The sequence below is a fragment of the Mastomys coucha genome, unplaced genomic scaffold (genome assembly GCF_008632895.1).
Source record: "Mastomys coucha isolate ucsf_1 unplaced genomic scaffold, UCSF_Mcou_1 pScaffold5, whole genome shotgun sequence".
In the NCBI taxonomy this organism is placed as follows: domain Eukaryota; kingdom Metazoa; phylum Chordata; class Mammalia; order Rodentia; family Muridae; genus Mastomys; species Mastomys coucha.
In genome coordinates this window covers 2,281,994-2,300,639 of record NW_022196911.1, presented here as the reverse complement: position 1 = coordinate 2,300,639, position 18,646 = coordinate 2,281,994, and the positions used below count along the sequence as shown (strand labels likewise).

The 18,646-nt window shown below is 43.0% G+C and overlaps 1 protein-coding gene across 13 annotated transcripts in view; it reads left to right on the top strand.

Moving 5' to 3' along the window:
* Positions 1–9,989: 9,989 nt before the first annotated feature.
* Positions 9,990–18,646, top strand: part of Syne1 (spectrin repeat containing nuclear envelope protein 1) — a 506,592-nt gene continuing 497,935 nt past the window's right edge. For 8 of the 13 annotated variants that reach the window (XM_031352581.1, XM_031352588.1, XM_031352585.1 and 5 more), the window contains exon 1: positions 10,002–10,372. The gene's annotated coding sequence lies outside the window, so the exon portion shown is untranslated. Of the gene's footprint in view, positions 10,373–18,646 lie in introns of all 13 variants that reach the window. The other 5 variants (XM_031352591.1, XM_031352587.1, XM_031352594.1 and 2 more) reach the window with 2 other exon arrangements.

Here is an 18,646-nt window from a genome sequence, read left to right as displayed (position 1 = left end):
GCCTGTGTGTGTATGTCTGTGTGTGTATGTGTCTGTCTGTCTCTGTCTCTGTCTCTCTCTCTCTGTGGGGGGGATATCTACATGAAGGTCAGAGGACAAACTGTTGGAATCAGTTCTTTATTTTTATCTTGTGGGTCCCAAAGAGTGAATGTAATTCATCAGGTTTGGTAGTAAATGCTTTTAGCTGCTGGCCTAGACATAAGCATTCTTAAGGACAATAACAGACAGAATAAGAGGACAGTAGATACTGGAGGGTGGAACATTAACAAAGAAATTCAGAGGAACCAGTAAGCAGATAAAGAACAACTGCAGTGGCTGTGCAGAAAGCGACAGAAAAGACAACAGAGGGCAGGGGAGGGGTGACCGGGGTGACAGAGGAATTTGCTTCCTGGGATTGTCTTAAGGAAGACATGAAGATGGACTTTCTGCTAACTTAACACTTTGGAGGAGATAGAAGAAACAGAACAGAGAGGGGTGGAGTTCATATCGAGAGGAAATACAGAAATACACTTGAACACAGTCCCATCTTTTCCTTAATACAGCATCACTATCATTGTGACTCAGCACTGGAGGTTTGACACTGATGCCTCAGTGGCTGCAGCTTTACCTGTGAAAACACTGTCCATGATCACCTCCTTTGCCTCCTGATTACTATCTACTTATTTCAGAGCTCACGGTTTCTCTTCTAGGAACTCAACAATACCTTTCCATGACCTTCACATCCCTCCTTTTTCTACTGAACAATGATGCCCCCTTCTTGGCTCGCATGTGAAGCTCTAACCCTAAAATGGCTGTACTTGGTGACAGAGTCTTTGAAGGGATAATTAAGGACATGTGAGCTTCTAAAGATGGAGGCTATGTTAGTTATTTTTCTGATGAAACAACATGACCAGAAGCAACTTCCAGAAGGAAGAGTTTATTTGATCTTACAATTACAGTGAGAGAGTCCATGATGTCTTGGGAGATATGATAGTAGGTGGCAAGAGCAGGAAGTCAGATTATCATCACTGACAGCCAGGAAGTTAACTGCATATGAGGGAAGGCTTATAAACCCCCAAAGCCCATCCTACTGACCAACTTCCTCTAGCAAGATGCCACATATATGTACATATAGCTACCCCCAAACATCGTCACCAATCAGGGACCATGTATTCAAATATATGAACCTACACCAGACATATTTTTGTATGAACTGCCACAGGCCCTAATTAACTAACAGCAGTGTTAAGTCAAACACCCACAGTAACCTGTTGATACAATCAAGAGAAGCTTTGTAAACTGGGAATGTGTGAAGGGTCAGCCAGTGAACACAGCTTACAATTGCAATCTTTTCATTCTGAAGGTCTTTTTTTAAATTGTGTGTATATATGTGTTGGTGAGTGGTTTTATTCATGTGAATGCAGTGCAGAAAGAGGCCAAAAGAGGGTGTCAAATATCCTAGAACTGGAGTTGTAGGTGGTTGAGAGTTAGTTACCTAATGTAGGTGCTGGGAACCAAACTTGGATCCTTTTCCAAAGCATTATGGGAACTTAGGCACTGAGCCATTTCTTCAGCCTTTAAACTCTTTCTTATAAGCAAGTGAGTACATATTAAATTAATAATTAAAAGCATGCTATGCTTTTAATTATTTTAATTAACTTGTCACTAATTATCATGATGAAGGATTGTATACTACACATATGTAGATTCTATCCTGTATGACTAGATATGTTCAAACTGTCCACATCAGTATCACTGCCCATGTGCTGTAATCCACATCGTAACTTCTTACATGGGGAAAATTGGGGGGTTTGGAAGCTTTCTGAAAAGGCAAGCAATATTTTCCATTAATTAGTGTGATGTTTTGAAAGAATATGGCTCCCATAGGTCCATAGGGAGTGGCACTATTAGGGGGTGTATCCTTGAGGAGGTGTGGCCTTGTAGGAGTGGGTGTGGCCTTGTTGGAGTAGGTGTGGCTTTGTTGGAGGAAGTCTGTCACTGTGGGAACAGGCTTTGAGGTCTCAAATGCTCCAGCCCTGTTTAGTGTAACATTTACTTCCTGCTGTCTGTGGATCTGGATGAAGAATTTTCAGCCCCTTCTCCAGCACCATGTCTGTCTTCACACTGCCATGTTTTCTGCCGTGGTGCCCTGGGCTGCTGCTACCAATATATGGTACATACTCTGAGTCCTAGTGACCACCCCGTTCCCCTCCGCCCCCGCCTCCCCCCCCGTTTTCCTTCAAGTCTAGAGTGGTAGCGTCTCTTCTGTTATCTTTTTGAAGGTCCTCTGTTATGCCAAATGTCTCAACTATGCCTAGTTCACACTGTGTAATCTGGCATTTTGGAGAAGACCAAAGCAAACACACCTCACCTCAAATGGTCCTAATGTGGTGTCCATCACGTCTATTTGTTTTAGTGACAGCTGCAAATATCTACTCCTTGCATATAAAGGCCATTTACTTTGTGAAGACTTGCCAGGTATGAACCTCAATAGGTAAAGGTGAATTAGAACATGTTATTCCTCCTGGTTACAGTGATTAATGAAAATGGATTGCTGAGTACATAAAGGAAGACCTGGAACTTGTACACATTTTTTCTCAATGGATGAACCAAGCACCTTGTGTCCCCCTTATTACTAATAGGTAGCCGACAAATATGAGTCATCTGAGAAGGAACACAGTATGTGGACAGCAGAAGAGATGGTGACAAGAGGAGCTCTTGGGGGAGGTTGTCAAGTGAGTCCTGAAACATACTCAGAAAGGTATGCTTCAGGGGCTAGTAATTCTTTGGTATTGCTTTTGCCAGTCAGCCAGTTTTTCTCTCTTTGAGAGTCATTGTAGGTCTGAACTGAAATTTGATTTGATAATTCTCAATTTTTTTCTAGCTTATCCAGAATTGATAACCAGATCTGTCAGGAAGAAGAAATTTACCAATCATTTCTCTCTCTCAGAGATTCCAGGAAGTGCTTCCAGTGGCCCATAAACCTTGTGCCAGTGAGCTTTTTCGGCCATTCTGGAACATGCTTTGAAGGGATCCAATTAAGAAGTTCTCCAAGCCACACAATATCTTCCCTTTGCAAAATCACCCATGGCTCGACATCATTACTTGCACCATTGTCTTATAAACAAATGTTCAGCTATATACAGTTTTTAGAAAATTTGTCGTTCGCAAGATTAGACAGAGTGCTGGTGGCCTATGAAAATACCGTTAGAAATATGTTGAAAATGTTGTAACCCTTAGAAAAAAAAGAAAAGATAGATGGTGTTAAGATAGGTACAGAAAGAAAGAAAGATTCCAATCCATTCAGGCAGAGACACCAACCCAAGGGGAACATACCCAACATCATGTGGTCTCAGAAGGGCACTTATCAAGTGACTTCACAAAGCTGTTAACTTCTCAGGACCCACAGTCATGAAATAACACATCCAAATGTACTCCCAGAGGCACATTTACAGTTGTGCCGTTGTGAAATTTTGCATCTCAGACAGTTCTGAGATGCAAAAACTCCTCAACTAAAAAGAAATCCAAAAGGAAAAGAAAGCAGCATTTTCTATCTCTTGTCATCATGAACCATGCGATTCTCTTGTGTGGACCATCCACTGAGGATCAGGATTTCCCAGAGATATTGATAACTTCTAGTGGGTTCCATGTTAGTCCAACTGATGGTAGCATAATTGATGGTAGCATAATTCCACAGATGTGATAAAGCTGGCATATTACTTGTATCTGAGCACACGTGAGCTCATTTTAGGATATGCATATAGTGAGTGATGTGTCTTTTTCAACAAATATAAATCAGTGCTCTTATGCCACAAATGTTTTTAAGTAATTTTTATGTGTTGAATGTTTTAAGTGCTCAGAATTTAAAAGTTAACAGAAAGCAGTATCTGCCCTAGAGAAACTCATATTTTAGAGCTAGTAATCAGATAATAAGCTAGATAAGTGCGTATAGACTTAGTACTTGTCAGTACTAAAAACCAAACGTTGCAGCTGGGCACTGGGGGTGTACACCTTTCATCCCAGCACTTGGGAGACAGAGGCAGACAGATCTCTGTGAGTTCAAGGCCAGCCTGGTCTATAAAGCAAACTCCAATATAGCCAAGGCTACAAAACAAACAAACAAACATAAAACAAAACAAAAAAGTACTAAATACTACTAAGTACAACAAAATTGTCAAAAATAGAGTGGTGAGTAGTTGTAAATGTTTAAAATGTTGTCCAAGACCTTCAGGAAAGTCTTCACTAATGTAGCAATTGCTAAAAAGACTTGGAAAATGTCAGTGTATAAGCTATGGCTAATTCTCTCAGTTTAATTGCAGAGGGAACAACCTATGAGAATATCTTGAGGCAGGAACTTGCTCTGTGATCTGTAGAAACATTGAAGCATGTGTGTGGTTGCAGCATAGAGAGGGGAGACTCGTCGGTGAGGAAGGCTTAATAGGGAGGTTGGGATATCATATAGATTATACCATATAGATTATATAGGGATCACTGAGACAGAATGTTTCGATGGTGTTGAGCAAAGGAATGACCGTGTGCTTTGAATCCATTTTAAAATTAACTGTAAAGTCCTAACTTAAAGTTGGAAAGTAACTTTAATAAACTTATATAGCATGTTAAAGAGATCCATCTTTTGAAAGAGAAATATCTCAGTTTTAACTTCAGCATTTGAAGAAACCTGTTTAACTCAAGGTTGTGACTGGCAGGGTGGCGTTTTTTATTTGTTTGTTTATTGGAAAGTTCTCTCTTTAAAGCTCTCTTCTCTCTCTTGTATCTCAGAAGCCAGAAGTCTGGGGATTACATTTCCTCAGCCACCTTCCCCTTGTGGTTTGGATGAAATTCACATTCTGTCATGCTTTTATGAAAGATTCAGAAGGCGCGAAGGAGACACTGAGAAATTCTCCCTCCAGCTTCAACGCGACTCACACAGCAGCATCTGCTCAGAGCATAGCTGTGCAATGCCGCAATGCCGGCATTAGCTGCCTTGTGCTGACCTCTGGGTGGCAGTAGCTCCTGCTTCCTGAATGCTAAAGGCCCCCAGGGGACAACAGCCTAGGCTCTCCCAGCAAAGCTAGGCATCATACCCCTGCACCATATCCTCAACTTGCTTTGTGTTTTCCTTCATGATTCCTGACTGACACACATATCATGTCAGACTAATTCTAGACCTTCAAAGGTGGGGTGCTCGTCATTGGATTTGCTTGTATTCGACTATGGTAATGACCTCTTTAGGTTTCTAAGATCGGTACCTTAATTACTGGAAGTTTAAAAAAAAACAAAAGCTTATTAAATAGTTTAGGAGATCAAGTTCACCATGGTTGTGCTATCATGTGGAAGAAAAGGGATGAGAGTTATGGATGGGGTGCTGGGGTTCCTTCTGACTGTGGCTCAGGCTGCAAGGAGACAACAAGCTCAGAAGCATCACGGCATGGTCTGAGTAAGATCCAGAGAAACTTCAGAGCAGTGGTTCTTAGCCTCCCTAAAGCTGTGACTCTTTAATACAGTCCCTCATGTTGTGGTGACCCCCACCCATAAAATTATTTTCATTGCTACTTCATAACTGTAATTTTTGCTACTGCTATGAACCACAATGTAAATATCTGTGGTTTTTGGATGGGTTTAGGTGACCCCTGTGAAAGGGTCATTGGACCCTCCCCAAACTGGGTTGTGCTGCACAGGTTGAGAACCACTGCTCTAGGCTTTACTTCCAGTTTCATTTTCGATGGCTGTGACTCCCCATGAGGCTGCCGTCTTGAAAGAGGAACCCCAGTTTCTTGAGGCAGATCAAGACTGCTGCTGACTACGTCTACCTTCTGACTGATAGGACGTCCTACCCCTTTACCTTCAAAACACTGAAGATCTGTTGAGTTTCACTGCACTTTTAAACAAACCGATTTTGAACGCTGTTAAGAACAAAAGGGGAGTGGGAAGGATGCCACTTGTTACAGAATCCATGTGCTCACATGGGCAGAGATGCACTAGCCATAGGACTTCTGATACATAGTACTTTTTAAAACCTCAGCAAGATGCCCATAGCATCTGCCCAATTACATAAAGCAGACATGACAAACAGAAACAGTCACTTGATGACATCAGGTCGGCATAGTAGGTAACTTGTAGTTTGCAATGTCTAGGGCAGGAAGATGCGGGGGGCATCAGAATACAACTAGACGGAAAATGGTTTTTACCTTTAGGCTCAGCTGCAATTTTAGTATGCAAGGAGCATTCCACACACAGTAGGAAGAAAGCAAGGAGGAATGAAGGACGGGCTGAGTTTGAAGGAGAGGCTCAGGTGCCTGCCTAGGCAGTTGCTGGTCATATTGTGATGACTGAGGAAGATATCTTTCTGTTCTGGGGAATAGACTTCTTAGCTCAATCAGGCTATCACCAAAGGGAAGACCGATCATTTTTCCTTAATTTGCCAACAACAGTAATAACTATACTGGGGATAATGCTACTAATTATGTTTTGCACTCACGGACTATACGCAGGCACTGAAGAACAAGTAACTGTCCGGGTATTAGCTCATGGAGGCCCTACAAGTGCTCTCTAATTGAGGAACTATTGTGATGTTGAATCACAGGTTTGTAAAATCTGAATCTATGAGAGGCAATTACCAGCTTGACAGCACACAGGCAGTTAATGGTAGAGCTGGGAGCAGGCTTTCCCTTCTCAAAATCCAAGCTGTTAAACACTATACAGCCAAAGTATAACTTATCCAACTTCTTTGGATTTATGCCTTACATCAACATTGGGGCTATTCTGTACTAACATAGTCTAGAGACATATATAACATCCTCCCTTGTAGTTCTGGGGGCTGGTAAGTCCAAGATAACAGATCTAGAAAACTCAGTGTCTGGTTCACAGGTACCTGTCCTTTTTCTGTGACAGGTCTTATGTGACAGAATAGGCACAATAATCGCCATGGCTCTTTTATAAGGGCACTAGGTCTCACCAGCAACTCAGTGCACTCATAGAAGTTATGGTTTGGGGCATGGGGGGGGGGCTACAGAAGCATTTGGCCAATAGCAGTACCTATAGCCATATGCTCTGTACATTCTATTAATTCTCTCTCAAGTGAATCTATCCACTTTTCCTACCACCATCATTCTATGAAGAAGAAACCATGGTGATATTCTTTAAAGGGTGACTGTAGGACTCTCCTCGCTGGTTTCCACTCATGGATCTGGCACCTCTTCTATTCCTATTCCACATTATAGTTGAAAGGAGAAGTTCAAGGCACAAATCTAGTTCTTGCTGTGCTAGTTAGCTACCGAAAAGGATCTGATGGCTTTTAATACCCATCCCTTGTAATTGCGAAGGGCAATGTTGTCTACTGTTAGATGTTATGAACCTTGAAGTGCCCCACTCCCCAGCTGCCACCAGCTCCCTTGTATCTTATTAATATCATTCCCCTGTAAGTCTTGGCCCTATTTTATCTCACTAGCAAAGTCTTGTTGATCTCTGAAATAAATTAAATGGAATCTCACAGAACAATGCCTGCCTTTCCTTGGAGAATGGGACTTTATAGGGACATAACAGTCAACAAACTGTGCCCTATCCCTGGTCACAAGACACAGTCTAGCAGGGTGAGAGCTACGTGCGTGAGGTTTGGCTTTCCACTAACTCCACAGTGCTCAGCATACTTTCAGGAAGATGCTGAGCATTCAGCTACAGTTATTGGATAAATGGAGCTTCACAACCTTCCTGAGTTTAGTGAAAAGGACATGGCCTTTACAGAAATCTAAAATAAAGGAGTGTTTTTCCTTTTATAGAGGATCAAGTTGGTCATGGTTCAGTGAATCAGGAGCCAGTAGCAGCCACATGTGGGCACTCCTCCTGTTAACTCTGGAAGAAGAGAGGTGAAGGGCAATCAAGGACTTTCTCTTACTTCAGATTTCTACTTAAGTGCCTTCTTTCTCAGGTAAATCCCGCTTTGAATACACAGAATCTCTGGTGTAGCTGATCTTAGTCCACCTTCAAGACCAGCAGGGCAAACTGATTCTGGGACTACAGTGATTAAGAGAGAGAGCCAAGACTGTTTGGTATTTTTAAGGGGGAGCCTTGCAGTCTGCTGGTCACTGGGAAGGACAGTATGCTGGCCAGGAACAGCTACTAGGCTCTGGTGGCAATCCCCACAAGACTGTCCTAGGAAGTGACAGGGAGAGGTAGAGGCAGGCAAGGCATTGGTTGTCATTTCAGACTCTAACTCTTTTAACCCAAACATCCTGAACCACAAGGTTCTTCTACAATTAGAGTTTATTTATGTGGGAGGAATATGGTTGATAGCAAGACAGCTGGCAAATAAATAAATAAATAAATAAAATTAATTATGCTAGAAAGTGTTTAGCTTTGTTTCGAAAGCAACACTCAAGGAAAGAGAACATTTTGATCTAGTTTTATTTTTAAATTTATTTCCTTATTCATTTTTATCATACAAATCGTTTTCATACATGTATGTCTGTTCGACATGTGTGTGCCTTGTCCCTGAGGAGTTCAGAAAAGGACATCAGATACCCTGGTCAGGAGTTACAGGTGGTTGAAAGCCATCATATGACTTCTGGGAATTCAACCTGGGTCTCCTGTAAGAGCAGCCAGTGTTGTTAACCTCTGAGCCATCTCTCTAGCCCCTCCAGTTTTATTTCTATTGCTGTGTCAAATATGCTGACAAAAAGCAGCATAAGGCAAGAAAGGGTTCGTTTAGCAAACAACTCCAGGTTACAATCCAACATTGCAGGAGGGCAGGGATCACAGAGTTTATGAGCATTGGTCACACCATATCCACAGTTAAGAGTAGAGAGAAAGAGAAATGAATGTAGCCACACTGCCTTTCATTAACTCAGCTATATTTCTCTATTTTATATAGTTCAGGGCCAAGCCTGGGGAGTGAAAGTCTCTCCTACAGCAGGCTGGGTAAATTGAAAATCAATTCAATCCTACACAGCCAACCTCTTCAGAATTTAAGTTGACCTTTAGAAGTAACCATCACAGGTGTTGTTCTTTTGATCTAGTAAAAGAGATTTAGATTTTTTTTTTTAATGGAAGGCAAATAGTGGGGATGATGGCTACAGGTGATGGAGAGATAGGAGGCCAGGAGAAACTGCCTCCACTTTATAAAGTAATCCTTCCATTCAGTGAATTTAGAGAATAAACACGATTTTGTTTCTGTCGACGACATTTCAGAGGATTCTTGTTCTCTCTAAGATTCTTGCAACAGAGCTTCAATCAGCTTCTGTAATCCTTTTAGATTCCATGCTTTATTGTTGGGGGGAAAGGCCCTGTTTGACTTTGCCTGGAAACCTTCACACCACAACAAAACAAATCTCTCCAGGCTCCCAGGCAACAGGGGCTCCCTTGCACCAGGAAGAAGGGCTTGCGGAGGAGATAGTGGCTCCACCCTGTGTGAACAGTGGGTCCAAAGAACCTAAGGGTGCTATCAAAAACATCATTGTGAATAATCAAGAATCAATGGGATCATATCAAGCGTCTTTTCAAGAAATCTAAGTTTTATATATCGAAGCAAAAATAAAAAATAAAAAAAGTAGAAAGCCTACCTAGTTTCCCATCGTCTCTAAGGCTGACTTGACAGTCCAGGTGCCAGCATTTAGGATGCTTTAGGAGGCAGATTAAGAAAGGGCCCTCAGCACCTGTATTACTGAAACGTGTTTTTTTTCTGGGAGCATCAGGAAACTCCAAGCCATTCCAGAGTTCAGAAGCCAGTCCTGCTGTGGAGAACGTGGACAAAAGTTAGCAGGCTTTAAAGCACGATACAGCGTCTGTAAGGGGCTGAGACAACCATGCCCCGGAGGAATGGGACCCCTTGGCAGAGGCTAGCGCAGGCAGAGAGTGGTTGGCAGAAGGACTCTGGCTGTCAGAGAAGTGGCCACAAGCCACTAAGAGGTAGGGGGAAGCCAGCAAAGAGCCTCCAGGTCCCCGCCCCTAGCTCTGTGTGGTGACCCGCACATCCTGGGGTTGGGGAAGGGGGTGTGGCGGGCAGTGGGAGGTGCTGGGCGGGTGCTCAGAGACAGAATCCGCTGGGGCGACCTCCGCTGGTGGCAGGAGCAGCAGCTGCAGGGGGCGGGAGGGGGGAGGCCTAACCCCCTGGTGTGCAGCTTGGAGGAGGGACGGATCCTCCAGGCAGGGAGGGAGGGCATAGTCACCAGCAGCCAGCGCAGAGCAGCGCGTGTGCGCCAACCCCAACACCGGCCCACACCGGGCTGGGATTGTTGTACTCTGTCACCAGGGCATCCTGGCTCCCGCAGCTCTGCGGACAGCGCCTGAGACCCGGCTACAAGGCCAGGGCTGCCGCGCACAGCCGGAGCCCTACGCAGCCGGGAAGAGGCGTTCGCTAGCGTCACCTCGCTGCTTGGAACCTGAACAAGGCCGGATCAAGGTAAAGAGCAGAGGTAGAGACAGAGAGGAGAGAGATGGAGGAATGACAGGTGCAAGGCAACACACTGCAGCAAGTTTGTGCTTGCACGCTGACGCGCCACAAACCACAGGGAGAAGGGGGGTGGCGGCGGTGTGTGTACGTGTGTACGTGTGTGACACTCCTGGGGAAGGCGATAGGGAGGTTGGCTAGCCTCTTCGCATCTCGTACGTACAGATTCCTATTAATGCCCGCTCTCTGAGTTGTCATTTCCGCTTGCTGCACATATCCTGGGCGCCAGAGATGCCCAAGCGAAAGGCAGCCGCTCTCTCATGATGGTCCACACTGCACTGTTGCTACTATCAGATGCGAGATGTAAGGCGTTGAATAAATTCGAGGATCCTCCCTTCCTCCACCCCCAGACTATTTTAGGAAGGGTTGGGGGAGGGAAGTTGGGTAGCAGAGCCAAAGGCTTGAAGACTGCGCAGAGGCCCAGGAGTCTCCCCTGGTGCAATTGCTTCCAGGCAGAGCCTACACTAGAGGACAGGATAACTTTCATTTACTCTCCAAATAGATGTTGTCCAGAGAGGTTTTGCACCTCTGATGGGGGAGACCTGGGAAATGGTGCTTCACAAAGAGGCAGGTGTAGTGCAAAGGGCAGGTCTAAAGCTCAAAACGTAGCAGCTAATAGCAAAGAAACATGGCTAGGAAAAGAGGTTGGGCTTGCTGGTTTGACCTAACTCTTTGATGCTTCAAGTTCAGGTCTGGTCCATAGAGTCAGGTGCATCCTAAAGAAAAATATTAGCTGAGCAACCCTAACTCCCTGGATCATGATTTTCTGAGCTTTTCAGTTTGGGGTGGAAAACTTTTCTGTATCTAAAAAATATTACAAAATATTTTGTATATCTGTGAATGTTACAAAAAAAAAACCAAATAAATTATTTTTTCAGGCTTACTTATTTTTCTCTTGCCCTACGGACTACATTCAAGTCATCATTTAATATAGGAGTCAGTCCTATGCAAGTAGCAAACACGATTTCCAATCAAGCAAAGGTTATTAATCTGACCTACATCTCTATGAAATGCTGATCTAATTGTGAATCACCAGGCTTGTTCTCTGTGAGAAGCCCTTTATTCTCCAGGGTAAAAAAATTAATAATATGGATTAAAATGTTCCTGACACCAGAACACTCAACTAAAAGACGCATCTATTTTTTTTCTTGTGCTTAATATCTGTTTATATTACTTTGTGGCAGATGAAGACTAAAATGTGCCCGGTCATGCCTAACTTAATATGTTTCAATGTTGAAGATAAAGAAAATCTCAAGACTGACTGTTATAGTGGTAGTCATTAAGAAACATTTGTTTAGCGCCTGGGGTTAAAGCCTCATTTGTATCTTTTAAACTAAGGATTCTCTACAAGCTGTCCCTGTGTCCCCTGTCCCCTGATAAAGAACTTCCCTCTTTACTCCCAGGAAGTGAGGTTCAGGAAAAGCTAGTTTGCTGTTTCAAGATCATCCAGTGCTGCTTGCTGCCTTCCTGGGTCCTACTGTCTCATAATTACTGGGTATGCATAGCCTCCTACAAGGAGGAGGTGTGGCTGGGACGTCTATCACTGGGCAAGGTGGAAGGCATGCTCACAGCTCCAGTTGCCACACCCTGGAGCCTGCCTGTGACTGGCATGCAGGCCACAAGACTGGTCTGTGTGGAAATCGTCCTCTTAAACATGATGCTTCCTTGGGGTTGAGCCTAATGAAAGCTAATGTTGAGCAAGAGCTGAAGCGCATACATACCCCAAGGTGAGGAGCAAGGATAGCAGAAAGCACAAGTGACTTTACACTCTAGACTCTGATTCATAAAGTTTGCATCATGACACTGGCTTTCAACTGGACTGCCTTGTGATTATATTTTTATATTCTTATCTTTCTATGAAAGGTATCATTTATTATTATTATTATTATTATTACTATTACTATACCTAGTGATTCTTAATTGTGAATATGAAGAGCTTTCCTGACAACATGCATACATTAGCAATACACTTGTATTAACTCAAGGGAGTCCTGTTTTAACCATTTTAATCTTTATTAACTCACTCCAGTACTAATGTGAGGGTAGAGAAAAATGATTGGATTTAAAATTGTGCAATGTTTTGAACTTCTTCTGGTAACAGACTGGACTAAGGGAGAGCGAGATGACTTTAGTCTCAAACATGGATTTCTCTACATGCTTAGACATTAAATTAATTGCCATACTTTATTGTTATTTTAGTTAAGTGCTTGTGGTCTCAGTTCCTGATATGTGTTTATAAATTAGTGACATCATGCCTGGTTAATGCAGTTGGGCTTTTTTTGCTATGGTCTCCTAGTACTGAAAACTCTATTTGTGTTGCACAGAGGTGAATCCCTGTGCTCCAGAACTATTTCCCCCACTGCTTTCCTTAATTTATTCCTCTTTAGTGGCACAAACAAGAAAGTGCTGGAATAGCCTATTGTACATTTTGAGTGGAGACAGGAAAAGTGGCATCATGACATCTCACTGCTGGGCTTTTCAGAGGTGCAGGTGTTGAGAGGGGAGACTCACTCAGCCAGGAGAATCCAAATAACAGAGACTGAAGTGCCTCTGCCCTTGCTCTTCCCCTGCACACAGCAGATGCTGGCTGTTCCCAAGCTGACCTGGGCGGCAACTTTGCAAAGTCACCGTGCTTGTTGTTTATGTGGGCTTCTCTTCTCTTACCATAGCAATAAGAGGGGTTTGTATGCCTTGGTTACCACATGGACTCCCTAGGTGTTATACTACAGTCCCTCACAAACTGTTTCTTCATTACATATTTTCTGTGAAATAATAAGCACAGGGCTCTTATTCTTCAGTGTATTATGGTATTATGGCAGGCATACTTAGCCACACCAACGGTCAGTGGTGTCTGAGATGGGGCAGGGGCACCCTGTTAATTGGCATATAATGCATTGATGTTCTTCCTGTCAGTCCCAATATCAGTCCATCCCCCTATGTTTCACGCCACAATTTCCTGCATCTATTAAAAACTACCTTTAAAACACTGGCAAAGTGAGATCGTGGTGACTCTGTATCTGCTCCCGATGATGTTCTTAGGCAACTCGTGTACATGTCTGTTGCTGCAGGACCAGTCTCTTCAACAGCCTAAGACCACGAGTTCCTGATTGCCTGGCTGACACTTATACTACCTTAGCAAGCTCACTCGGGAGCTTCTTCCTAGGCTCAGATGGAGAAAATGAGGCAAAGGAAAGGAAAAGAGAAGCCAGTGACTTGCTGAAACGACCCACAGATGTTACATATTTGCCTGCTGGGAATGAACTAAGGTCTTACATGTGGCAGGCGAATGGCCTATCAAAGAGTCTCGCAGCCCCAATCCCTTGTTTCCCTGATGAGTTCCAGGTTCAGTGAGGGATAGCATCACAGAAAATAAGGTGAAGAGTGACTGAGGGACACACACACACACTCACACACACACACTCACACACACTCACACACTCACATACATACATACACACACACTCTCACACACACACACATACATACATACACACTCACACACACATACATACACACTCACACACACTCATACACATACATACACACTCACACACACTCACACACACACACTCACACACATACACACACACACTCACACACATACACTCCTACATACACACATTCTCACACACATGAACGCATGCACAAGTTTTCTTTAGCACATACAGAGGCACATACACGTGAACACACCAGAGGTCATCTGCACAATACAAGGGTCATCTATCTCTAGGCCTTCCTTTGCCAGACTGTGAATTTCCTGAAACTTCACTTTTTCTGATGAGCTCTTGTTGAAAAGTTCCACATACAAAATCATGACAAAACTACCCCACTAACTGGCACACAGTGAGGCTCTGAACTCGTATTTCCAAATTATCAGTCTCTTTTTTATTGTTTCTTTTTTTATTAATTTGAAATCTCTTATTAATTGCATGATCCCATCCTATCAGTCAAAAGCAAGAAAACCATAGTTTCATAATATCGCGTGTATGTGCTTCGGCAAATGATGAAATTGAAATAGTGTGTCTTAGCCCTGAAAAAGGAAGGATATTGCACCAACTCTTGTGTTAGAGAGGAAGAGGTTCCGTGAGGGGTTTTATCTCATAGACACAAAATAGTATGTACTTAATTAAATAATTTTAAAATTCAATATTGGATATTCAGCATGTATCTGAATACAGTTGATACCAATGGCTGAAAGAGGAAGGCAAGAAAAGTTAAAGTCCTAAGACTAGGGCGTAGTTTTCAAACATGCACCAGCCCTAGGTACCATCCCAGAACTACAGAGAGAAAACAAAACATGTCACAGTCCACAGTCCCTATAGCAGTGGTGTTCACAGTAAAGTGAGCTTACAATGTGATAGATACAAGCCTACACATGTTCACCCTCATATGGCTCATTACTGCTAGAGTAATAGGCGTTGGGGCAGCCAGGGGAGATGTCGGGCATACGGGCTCCTCAGTCAAGTAATTAGTGATGCTGTTGCTTTATTCAACTTGGGGGTTTTCACAGATGGACGATATGAAGGGACACTGAAGATCCCCCAAAGCATCACCAATCACACCATGAATCCTAGTGTCTCCTAAGACCTCTTACTCCCCTCTTTCCACCCTGGAAATGCATCTTCCTGGCTCCTATCCTTAGTCATCCCAGACCTCCCAACCCTAGCTACACTGTCACTAAGTATTCTGAGGTTCGCTTCCTACATATTTCTTCAACTTTGCCTTCTCTTCACTGTCTCCTCCATCCAGCTCCCACCTCCACCCCTGAGATGTCTTCCTAACTTAGCTTCCTGGATTGTCCAACCTTGCCCACTTCAAAAATAACCTTGAAAACAGTAGCCAGGTTGGCGATGTAGCTAAGTTAGTAAAGTAGTTTCCCTAATGTATACAAAGCTAGAGTTTTGATCCTTATTATTGCATAAACAAAGCATAATTGTGTATACTCATAATCCCAACACTGAAGAGTTAGGAGCAGAAAGATAAGTTCAAGGTTATCCTCAGATATATGTCAGGCTCAAGGTCAGCTTCCACTCTACAGAATCCAGTCTCAGACAAACAATTCTAAATTATGTCTTCTCATTTCTGGCCCAGAGTCCCTTAACGGTCCCTTGATGCCTCTTAGAGAACCAGAATCACACTGATGAGTATAATGTCCAGGGTCTTCCATCACTCTGCCTTCTCATGAGCAGTATCAAGGTGCCCTGTTGTTCTGCATGCTAATGCCTTTCCTGAAGGGATTTATTTCCCCAAACTCAGTTTAGATGTTAAAGCCTTCTCAGAACATCAGTCCAGAACCCCAAGATTGGCATAGCCTCCGTCTTCTGTACCCCTCTACTTTTACATCCATACTGATTCCTGGGAATTTTTTTTTAAAATTATCTCTTCTACATTGCTTCTCTTAGTATGTCCTATACTCCTCAAAAACAGGTTCTGCGCCACATTTATCTTTGTAGTCTTAACTCTGATTTCAGGCTTTCAGAATGTGTGAGCTCTGCAGTGGCAGTAAAACCAGACACATGTGAACAGAAGCAGAGAAATCTTAGTTGAATGTGGAGAGGGAAGTGGGAGCAATTGATTCTAAGATTAGTCTTTTTGAGACATGGGTTTGAATGAGGAGACATGGGCTCATACAGTGATTTCCAGAGAGAAACTCTTAATCCTGCAATTCTAGGTAGAGTGTCTGGGGCTGTCTTAATCATCTGTGAACTCCAGGACCAGTCATAGACTAGTGTGAAGTAGCTGGGTTGCAACAAATTTCTGTTTTAATTGTTTTCCCCAGGGAGACGGTTGCAGATGCTAGTCAATTGCCCTAGTACTAAGCTATATTCCAGCCCAATTTTTTTCTTTACAGAATGGTAGGCAGATTCTAGATAGGTAAGTTGACATGGATGGAGATCAGCGAGCTCTATTCTTGCATTTGAGGAACTAGACTTTCTAACACTGCAAGGGGTAAAGTATTATGAGGTCCCTTGAATCCTTCTCAGACGCTGCTCTGCCAGTGACAGTATCTCTTGTCTGTAGGCAGGTGGAATGCTTCCCTCAGGAGATACAGGCTGCTATTAGGTAATGGAAGAGGTCATGACGCATGGTTCTATAGTTATTTCTCCCCTGTCCCCATCTCTTGAAGCTCCACCCTCTGAATAGCATATTTCCTACCCACAAGATGCCAAGTGTTGAGTCCCACTTTCTGTACGTGCCCCTTCCAGTATCTTCTGCCTTCCCAACACTTGAGACTGCTCGGTGGGTCACAGTCACCTAAAGTGAAGTGAACAGTTAATGAGGCCTTCTACTTTAGCACACCCTTTTGATATATGAACATGTGGTCAATGTTTTCCACACTTTCACAGATGGTAGTCTCCAGAAGATATGGCCAGTTTCACATGGATGCACTCCAACCAGAGAGCAATATGTATGTGTATTTGTGATGTCACTTAAAATCAGTAACAATGTGCCATTATGTTTGATTATGTAGCCAACCCTTTATTCACCTATGTGTGTGTGTGTGTGTGTGTGTAGCACATATTAATAAAAGCACTCCTTTTTTCCCCCTTCAATCAAATGGAATATCCCACATGTTCGTGCTGTGCTTGCTTTAGACCTCTAATTTGGCCTTTGGCCTTTGTCTCCCAGCTGAATTTCTATTTTCTCCATCATCGACATCATCTCCTGAAGATGCAAACTGACTTGCCATAAAGATCGGCTGTACACAGGCCTCAGTGTATCCCTTCATTGAGCGTTTGTCTCTGGAGGCATTACTCTTCTTTCTAATTATCTTGTTCATAGCAGGACTCAGTTCAGCTTACCCCAGGGTTAGAAAAGCCTTGTCCACAGTACATTTCTCAATGTCAGGGTTTCACTAACTACATGCCTACCTCTTTTCCACCCTCAAAATGAGAGTGATCAAGTGCATCAGCAAAACAGAGACCCAAGAGAGGGTTAGAAATACAATGTCCCATCCTATTAGCTCACCCCATCCCGGTCTTACTACTCATGTTAAACAATCTTTCTGTAAATCTGTGGATCTTCAAGAGATGTGGGGGCAGGGGAGAAATAACTATATATAAAATCATGCATCATGACTTATACCTTTACCTAATAGAAGCCTATATGTATCTCCTGAGAAAAGCATTCCACCTGCCTATATTCAAGAGCTACTGTAGCTGGCAGACCAGAGTATGAGAACAATTCTAGGAAAAAAAAAAACCTCAGGTCCATTTTTACCTTTTAAAATGAAAGTATTTGGAAATCATATTTAGAATGAAATAATCTATATATGTATATGGTTTCTTATGTGTTTTACTTTTTGAGATAATATCATGTGTTCCAGGCTGGCCTTGAAATCCACCTTGCCAGCCTCTCTCTGCTTCCTTGTGTGGATGGAATGTGATCTCTCTGGTCCGTATACCTGCCACTACTCCTTCCCTTCCCCACCACGATGCATTTGAGCTTATGACTCTGGAACCAGAAGCTAAAATAAGTATCTTTTCTCCCCTGAAGTTCCTTTTAATCATTCTGTTTCATCACAGCAAAAGAAATGACAGTATGTCATAAAATAAAAAGTAGGTTGCCTGAAATAAGTCAGACAGTGAAATCTTGACATTGAGAAATACAGAGGTGATGATGACCTTGCTCTCCTGCTTCTATGTCCTGAGCACTGGAATTACAGGCCTGAGCCACTATGGCTGGGTTATGCATTGCTGGGGATTGACCCAGCTGTTCCTGTACAGACAAACACTCTACCAATGAAGCCCAATGAAGCATTCCACCCCAGCCCTATCTGTACCGGGTTCATTTATCTGATTGTTATTCGGAACTAGGATATGATATTGTTCTTGGAAAGTATACAATGAAGCAATACGAAAAATGTTTGTAAAGCAATTAAAATGGCTTAATTTTAGATAAGGAGGTATCTAAGCATCAAGAGGTGAAGTCCAGCATTTTGATTGCAAGTTATATCAGTAAATTTATAGTTTAAAAAAGAAAACAGTACAAGTGAGCATTTCCTGTTCAGATTACATTTCTCGACATCAAGATGTTATTGTCCAACTTCTTTTGGGCAAGGATGGTGTGGTGGCAGGTATAAGGAACAGAGAGATCAAGTCTGTCCACACAAGCAAGCAGAGAGAGGGACCGCAAAGTGGACTCAAGCTATTACCTTTCAAAGCCCATCCTGAGTGATGCTTTTCCTGCAGTGAGGAGCCACCTCTTTTTTTTTTTTTTTTTTTT